Below are 8,819 nucleotides of genomic sequence, written 5' to 3'. Positions count from 1 at the left end.
GAATGTATTGACTCCCCTTTAACGTCTATGTCATATTGCTTTTCCAAAACGATGAAATTTTTTCTGAGTTTTTCAATTTTTCAGCTCCTCTGGAACATACTTTTCAAAACAAAAAAATTGGTTTATTTAGCGACTAGTAACGTATTACAAAGACCAGTTTGACTGCCTTTTTTCAGTTTGAACAATTTTTGGGTCGGATTAGCTCTTCGCCTTAAACTGCCGAATATGCAAATGTCGATTCTTAAAAAAAAATAAACACCGTTAAATTAGTTTTTAAAATTGAGATCAAGGCGTTACTGTTTTCGAAAAAATTTGAAAATTTTCGTTGAGATGATGTTAAAACATCGGTAAAAATCTGTTGAGAAAAGCCTTGTCAAAAGGTCTAAGTTATTCCAAAAATTTTCTTTGAAAAGTCGAAACAACAGCTATGGCTAGTTAGCCTAATGCAATATGCTCCACTGTTTTTTGTCTCCGGTTGTTGCAATCATTGAAAAAGGTGGAATTTTTGCTGCGATGGAGGTTTTTGGTTTCCAAAACGATAAAAATATATTTCCACTCGTGATCATCCTAATTGCAAAACTATAGGGGTTTGATAAATGCCAATTGGGTCACTTCGGGTCAAATGTTGCTCCCTTATTACTAGTTGCTTAACAACTCGTAGCGTCAGTGGAAAAACATTCCAGCTCAAAAAAAAATCCAGAAGATATAAGACAAGCAAATTGATTCAAACATAACGTAAACAGGCGTAAAACTGTTTAATTTGTACTAAACTTTATGAGTGAGAAGGATTTGCAATAATTTTGCTGATCCTTAGATAAAAATTTCTTTCATTAAAAATATTTTAAGATCTTTTTCACCGATAAAAAACAGAATATGCAAATTGACAAACAATGTATGAATTTAAAGTTTATGGATAAACAGTACACTCTTAACCCATATGAACACCCGCAAAATGTCTCTTCAGCCAATTATTGCTCCGACTTTCTAAAGACCTTAAAAGGCTGTCGGAACATTCAGGGCTTCACCCTGATACGAGCAGTCTTGTTAGGATCTTAGTTGCTGATACTGTTTTTCTTAATACTGAATTTCATCCTTAATTCTGAAATGCTCATCCAATGTATTAGCCTTTCCCCTTTATGGAAAAGACGGGCCACGCGTTCAGATAAAATAGCATTTAAATTTGAAATCATAACAATCATCAAAACTTAAAAAAGGATAGCCCATTACTGTGCAAGTAGCACAGAATATTCTGACTATAATGTTTAAAAAAAAAATCAAAAACTTTTCAAAATAAGGTCGCTTTTTCTGCGTGGTGTAAAAAAAATCTATTCTAAAATCAATACTTGGGGCATATGAGACAGTCATCGTAAAATAATAAAATTGTACATAAGAAGAAAAATGACAAAAAAATGCATTAAAAATCATAAATTGAAAAAAAAAGTTTTTGATTAATGACGCTACCCTCCGAAATTGAATCGATAAAACGAAGTTTCTAAGGCATAAATTAAGCATGATTAAGCTATTGTGAGCCTGCTTGCTCGAGCTTAGTTTGAAAACCGAAAAATTGTTAAGTTGTTTTTCCCAATTCTGAGACATTTTTTGATACTGGGTTTTACTTTGATATGTCATTCGACCCATTCCAATGAAAACTTTTGGTAACCGATTTCGCGTTAGAAAAACTTAAAAAACTTAAAATATATAAATCTTCCTCATTTTTATTGATCGGAACAAAAACCAAAAGAACGGTTTAATTTTAAGGTCATTAACTGTGCAAATGTAATAATAATTAATTGCCAATTTCGCAAACTGCGTAAAATTTGGTCCTAACTCCGCAAATTTAGCTGATTGAGCTAATTTCCGGAACTGCACTATCTTTTAACCATTTGTTTCTAGATTCTACAACAGCAGAGAGGTATAAAAAATAGCCTCATTGCGGAATTCGCGTTAATAATTTTCAAGCCTTGTCGCACAATCAGCAAAAAAGAACAGGTTTGTTTGGCCTCGTATTGCAGTTTCTCGCACTGATAAATCACATGGTTTTGTACTTAAAACTTTTCTAAGCCAATTTTTTTTCTCGTCATTGTTCGCCTTAAATGTGAGAGTAAGTAGCTTTTGAAACTTCGCGACAACTTTAAATTGATTGCGTAAAGATTCAATTGATCCCTATGAGTACAACTTATTTCATTTTACCAGTAAAAAAATTGCTAAAATAATTTTGATTCTAAGAATGAGTTAACTTATGATTTGTATCATTTTTCCGAGTTTCCGTCAAATTTTCATTTCCAAATCAGCTTGATAAGTCATAGATGAAAAACGTATTGCAAGTACAAATCAGGTTCATATTTACCGTGATTTTTTCTGACTGTCCACTCGGCAAATGTATGTGAGGCAAACGATGTTCATGGTTACACTGACAATTAGAAAAATGACACATGCTGTGATTGCCACCGACCATGCTGTCATATTCTTCTCGTCGCAAGCCAAAGTAGCAGAGGTAGCGCAACAACTGGCAGCTAAAACTGTACATGCATGCACCAGCAGATTTAGGGGGGGAGGGGGTTAGAATTTGACTTTTTATTATATTACAGAAGCAAAAAATAGTTAATGCTAAATAAAGGGGGGGGGGGGGCAGAATTTGACTTTTTATTATTTTACAGAAGCAAAAATAGTTAATGCTAAATAAAGGGAGGGGGCAGAATTCGATTTTTTATTATATTACAGAGACAAATAAAGTTGTTCTTTTTGACGTGGGATTTTAGTACTGATTTCCACACTTAAGACCCGTGTCCGAAAGCTAAATCACCTAAACTGTTATAGTTTCGCCCAAATAAGTTACCCAAGGTTGCCGATACTGCCAATAAAATAAAATATTGTCACAATTTTTTGATTAATTGGTCAATTGTTCGGCCGAATAATTGAAGACTCTCAGGTGAAACTAATAATACTCGTAATTTGAGATTAAGGTGACATTTGCATAATGAGGTCGGCCAAAAATGGATGTCGTAAAATAATCACAAAGGGGGGAACCTTTTGGTCGGTTATGAGGCCAAAAGCCTGATTGCAAGAAGCGTCCGCAAATCCCCCCCTAAACCTGCTCCTGGCTTTCACCAAAACAAAAAAAGGCACTAATTGATCCCATTAACAATCGACCATTTCTAAATGGCCATTAACTCTATTAACTCTCATGGCTTCAGCAATATACGTTACGTGTAAGAGCTGTTTTCATTTTCTGGGAAACTCTAAGATCATCTGGGTTTGTACGTCCACAATCAGTCTTCGACCCGATCGCTACTTCCACGGTTAGAGTGTACACTGTTGCATACTTCAGATCGTGAAAGTATCCCTCCAATTTATCCAGAGGGGGAGCGTCTGGTGGCTCAATAGAAGCTGTGATCGTGTCAAAGTTGGAGTTTTTTCGGATTACTTGATAGTGTATGATCCCATAGTCATAGGTTTCGAATATTACCTCAGGCACCAAAGGCGCTAAAATGATGAGCAAACATTGCCAATATGGCTTGAATTTACATGGCTTTAGCTTGCTTTTGAACTACACTCAATTCTGTAAATAACCTATTTTATTATCATTTTTGTCGCAAATGGTGTAAAATTGCTACAATTAGAATAAATTTTTCAAATGTGACTTTTTTGAATTGCTTAAAGCCTTTGCCGTTACAAGTTTCGCTTCGACACAAAATCTGCCCATCTTTTAAAAAATTTATCGAATCCAGTGGCGTGCACAGAATTTTTCCTAGGGGCCGGTTTTTCGGAAAAAAAACTTGAAAGTTTTGTCGACAAATTTGATTTTCCGAGGACCGTATTTTATCAATAACGCCGCAGGCAAGCCTTTGAAAAAACAGGCTAGAAATGACGTTTTAAGCACTTTTAAAGAATATTTGACCAAAAAATTTAAAATTTCGTTTTTTTTTGGTACTCTTTACAGCTTAAATTTAGTTATATTGGTGCCAAAGGCGCCTTTAGAAATTTTTTGATTTTGTTCAGCCAAACATGGATCTCGTAAAATTATACCACAGGGCGACCTTTTGGAAAAATTTTGCGACCAGAATTGAAGAGAAGCGGTCGCCCCGCTGCCCCCCCCCCCCCCCCCCTCCTCTTCTCCCCACTCGGCTCGCTACGATCGAATCAAAACCGAATAAAAAGTGTCTTATAGAAAAAACCACCCCATTCGACGTTTCCAAAATTTTTGAAATACGAAAATTGTATTTTTACCTGTGCAAGCCACAAGCTCCTGTCGATAGCGGATGTCTCCAACGTCACAGTTAAAAGACGGAAACTCAAAATTCATCCAGAACTGATTGCCTGCAGACAAGTCGTGATAAGTATCGCCGACTGTATTATCAAATGGAATCCAGAGCCTTGCAGCGAAATCTTCGGTTTCATTAAGAGTTCCAATAGAAGCAAAGTTGAACAGTTCAGTGGTGAAAAAATGGGGCGGAATGTTTATGGAGTCAGTAGTAGAAGATACGTTTTGACCTTCGGCGACCAAGTTCCAACGCCTCGCCCTCGAATATGTGTCTAAAAGTAAAATTACTAACAAAATTTAAACAGAATTTTAACCCGCTAATCGCATAACTAGAGCAACTTGAGATCCATATTTACAAATTTCCAAGTCCCCATTTACAATAATAAAATTCCGCAGTAAAAAGTATTAACCAATTAAACCCCCCACTCTGAATTTTTTAAAGGGGAGTGGGAGAAATTAACTAACCTGAAGAAGTGCATATTGTAAAATTTCCTCCAACCATATCATAAATTCCCCAATCTGAAGAATAAAAGTTCTCAATAGTGAGCGTATACACACTATCTGGCTTCAAATTTCGCATCTGGAGTTCCGCCGGGTATGAACTGGACTCAAATGTTGGGTCTACACTACATGGCAAACTATGCACTTTACTTTTGGCCATCCAAAAGGTGCAAGAGGCTCCGTTGACAAACCAGAGACCATAATCGGAATAATCATAATAACCAGGATCATAATCATGATTATAGTAGTTTGTCATGTAGACGTGAATATCAAGGGTTGACCAATCGAAGTTTTGACCGTTAACATCCTCTCCGAGACTGACATATAAATTGCCCGTGACAGCTGAAAAACATGACACAGGATATTTTCCGTGCAAAAATTTGCAGTTACCGCGCAGATAAACTGCTTTTGGTGATTTTAGCCATGTAAGTTAATTTTAACATTTTTACATGGAATTATATACCAACAATGTAACTTTTTGAATATGGCTAAAAAAAATTTAAGTTTGAAAATTTTGATGGTTGAGAAAAAAAGGACTGTTTGCAACCAAAAAAAAGGCTAACAATTTCTTACCTCAAATTTGTGTTTTTGCTTATGAAAAAACGCATATCATGCATTTTTTCCGACCGAAATTAAAATTATGTTTTTGATTGTCAAAACGCCTCTACCTTAGATGTAATTATTTAAATCTTTTTAAAGTTACTCACACACGTTTTTGGTCGTTTTTGAAAATTTCATTTTCTCTATGACAAAATGGTTATCTTATATTTTTCAGACATGAAAATTGTATGTTCAGCATTTTTTATCAAAAGTTTCGAATCGTTTTTTTTTGATGACCAGAAAGCTTCAAAAGTGGCAAATAGACCAAAAATGTTCATTAAAAATTTTTAAAACAGTTTTTAAATTTTATATGAATTTTGATAGATAAAATTTTTTTTCATAGAATCAATATATGAAACTGTATGATAAGCATTTTTCTTCTGTGGCCGTCAACCCGGGGTGTGGGAATGGTTTTTTTGAGGCGGAAGAAGCAATAGTTTTTTGAAAGGTGCTTTTGTTTTCAATCAAACTCTAACAAAAACGATTCTTTAGACTAAAAGGAGCAGTCAAAGATTTTTTCGAACAGTTGTTTTGATTAACAAAAACAAAAATCCAGAAAAATTTTTTTGTGTTAAGTTTGTATCTTCTTTTTTTTACAAAACAGAAAAAACACGTAGTAGGATTCTGATGAAGCCAACTAATGAATCAAATTCAATTATATTTGTGGTCGATCTGCAATTACAAAAATCCAAAAAAAGTAATATTTGGGAAAAACTTTCGATTGACTGTTTTGATTGATTCTAGACAAAATAGCTGAAACATAGTCACACTTTACGGTAATGTATCTGTTATAATTGCACTGTAAATGTAAACGCTACGTATTAGTTTACTTTTTAAAACTAAATCACACAACAAGTTTCCAATTTCTTATACACATGGCGTAACGTAACCTGTGTAGTGTAATTTTTCCGGGTGGAACGTTTAAGGTTAGCTCCAAAATATGTTGCTTCCAGACTATGCAGACAGAGTAAACGTTTCTGCAGTTTATTCAGTCAATTTTCACCGATCGAACTAATAATTTTCAACAAAATTTTTTTTTACCCTATTGAAGATATTGACGTCCTAAGTTCAAATGTAAGAAGATTTTTCAGCTTCGATTCTTTTTTGTGAACTTCTGGGGGTTTGAAAATTGCCAAATTTGTCATGTTCTGGATTAAATTATGCGCGCTTTGAATAGTTTATTCTTATTGCTGAGAGCGTAACACGAATTATTCATGCGTGGCGAATTATCACGCACAACAAAATCGTTCCAAAATGAATTGAGGCTAGCTAATTGGAGGTTGTATTAATTTTGTACGACTCAAAATTTAACGCTTTGATTTTCTCCGAAATGTATAAGTTTTTTTTTATATTTTCTTTCCCAAAAACTATTCGATATTAAGGGACAGTCGGAACATTCAGGGCTTTCCCCTTATATACGATCAGTCTTGTTTTGTGTTTTACGGCATTTGTATTACATTGAACAATGTTTGTTTTCAAATATCACGTTCTTCCCACTCAAAAAAGTTCATTTTTCCTACGTTGTTTTTCTCTGAAACTCAAAGCTTACTCGTTGTGATATCAAGTCATCAAAAAGTAACACTCGGTACATCCAAACAACGCTTCTCGGAGTTTTGGGAGTGTAGCTTCAAGTCAGCTACTTATGTCTAGACTGTCGCGACCTTATCGCTATAATTTTGCGTCACTTTATCAAATTAAATCGCGATTAGATCTTAGGCTAAATCGCGACAAATGTTCAGAAAGCCACAACTAACTTTTAACTTGTCCAGTCTTTGTAAAAATAACGCGGACCTCAACCCGGTATGAACCGAAAAAAAAAGTTTGAACCCACTTGAGAGAACTAAGATTATACAACAGAAGAAATCAAAATACCAGTGCAAAAATATTTGTAATCGTCTCCTCCACTGCAGTCCCGGCCAGTTTTTGTGTACGGGTTATTTCTATACAGATCACAGCACACTGTACTCAACGTGTAGCATGTATCAGGCTGCAGACCAACGGCGTACACTTTTCCCGGTTTTTGGGGCGAATCCGACGGATAGAGGCTGACTGTGTTACTTGCTCCAGAAATGTAAATCTCGTCGCACAAGATGAAGTTGTCGAAGTATCCAGAGATTTGTACTTCGAAAGTAGCGCTTGTCAAATCCACGCCGATGAGTTCAATTTGATGCTCCGGGCGAGCTAAACATGTAATCAAGTGCAGTGAGGAATCACTCAAAAATAGATTGTAATTTTGACTCGCTCAGTAAATAATCATTATGCAATTTTTCTGAGGGTGCCTGATTGTCAACAAGGTTTTAAGTGTAACAAAAACTGCTCAAACTGTTCAAATCTTGCATGCAAAAAGTCGACATCTCGACTGGAATACTTCAGCCGCAAACATCATTTTACAGAAAAATTGGAATTAATTTCAAATGAAATAAACGTAATTTTATACCATGAAAAATTTTTTCCTCTAACGCAAACAACGCCAGCTAAAAACTAAAAATTTACTGAAGATATAATTAACAATAGCAAAAGTAGGCTCATCTGGAATCATGAAACACCCTAGTTGCAACTTAACCTTGACTTGAAAGTTTTACAAGAGTACGTGATTATCAAAAACTGGTTGAATAAGTACTAGATAAATAGCTACGTTTTTAGAAGAAAAAATTACCAGTACAAAAATCCGCGCTTCTTCGATAACAGTCTTGTCCGGTTTTGATGTAAGGGTTATCTCTATACAAATCACAGCACACTGTAGTCAAAGTATAGCACGTTTCTGGTTGCAATCCATCAGCGTACACCATTCCCGGTTTGCGTGGAACATCTGTAGGGTACAGTTCGATTGCAGCATTCGGGGGGGCTGATTTCGATCTCGTCGCACAAGATGTAGTGGTCGGTATATCCGACAAGTTCCACTTCGAAGGAAGCACTTATCGGGTCAACATCAATTAAATATAATTGATGCTCGAGGCTAGCTAAACACGTGAACATCTCCAACATACAGTTGGAAAAAATCAAAGAATCTAAGGAAGCAAAAAAACACTGATTTCAACTTCAACTTTAATTTAATATTGATACTTTTTTGATAAAAACAAATCAATTTTAAAAAAATGGACCAATAGGTTATCTTTTTATTCTACTGAGAATTTTGAAAATTGAATTTCACTTTCAAAATTAGAAGTTGATCACAGTTTTCGTGACTTTTCCGCTTGCGTAATTTGAGAACGCAGTTGCTTATTTTAAAGCAAATGAACTTGTAGTAATTTCAAAAAAAGCATATGCACTTAATTGCAAATACATCTAACAAAAAATTATCACGATCTATAAAAGATACTTTATTACGTTCATTAACTCTTCATTAATCGACGAATCATTCAAAGAAAAATTGAGACTTTGACGCAATCACTGATAATTCAGTAAGCAAAGTTCCTTTGCATGTAGCAATTTTAATCACAATTTGGTGGGATGCAAA

At 35.0% G+C, this 8,819-nt stretch overlaps 1 long non-coding RNA gene across 1 annotated transcript; it reads right to left on the bottom strand.

Moving 5' to 3' along the window:
• Positions 1–4,278: 4,278 nt before the first annotated feature.
• Positions 4,279–7,350, bottom strand: LOC134856131 (uncharacterized). The gene is made up of 3 exons (XR_010164715.1): positions 7,235–7,350; positions 4,727–5,104; positions 4,279–4,533 (listed from the first exon to the last, which is right to left on the bottom strand). It is a non-coding gene; the product is annotated as an uncharacterized LOC134856131 (long non-coding RNA).
• Between the last annotated feature and the right edge of the window lie 1,469 nt (positions 7,351–8,819).

Source organism: Symsagittifera roscoffensis, unplaced genomic scaffold (assembly GCF_963678635.1).
Source record: "Symsagittifera roscoffensis unplaced genomic scaffold, txSymRosc1.1 SCAFFOLD_1131, whole genome shotgun sequence".
In the NCBI taxonomy this organism is placed as follows: Eukaryota; Metazoa; Xenacoelomorpha; order Acoela; family Convolutidae; genus Symsagittifera; species Symsagittifera roscoffensis.
Note: the sequence above shows the minus strand (reverse complement) of the source record. Positions and strands in the feature narration are given on the sequence as shown.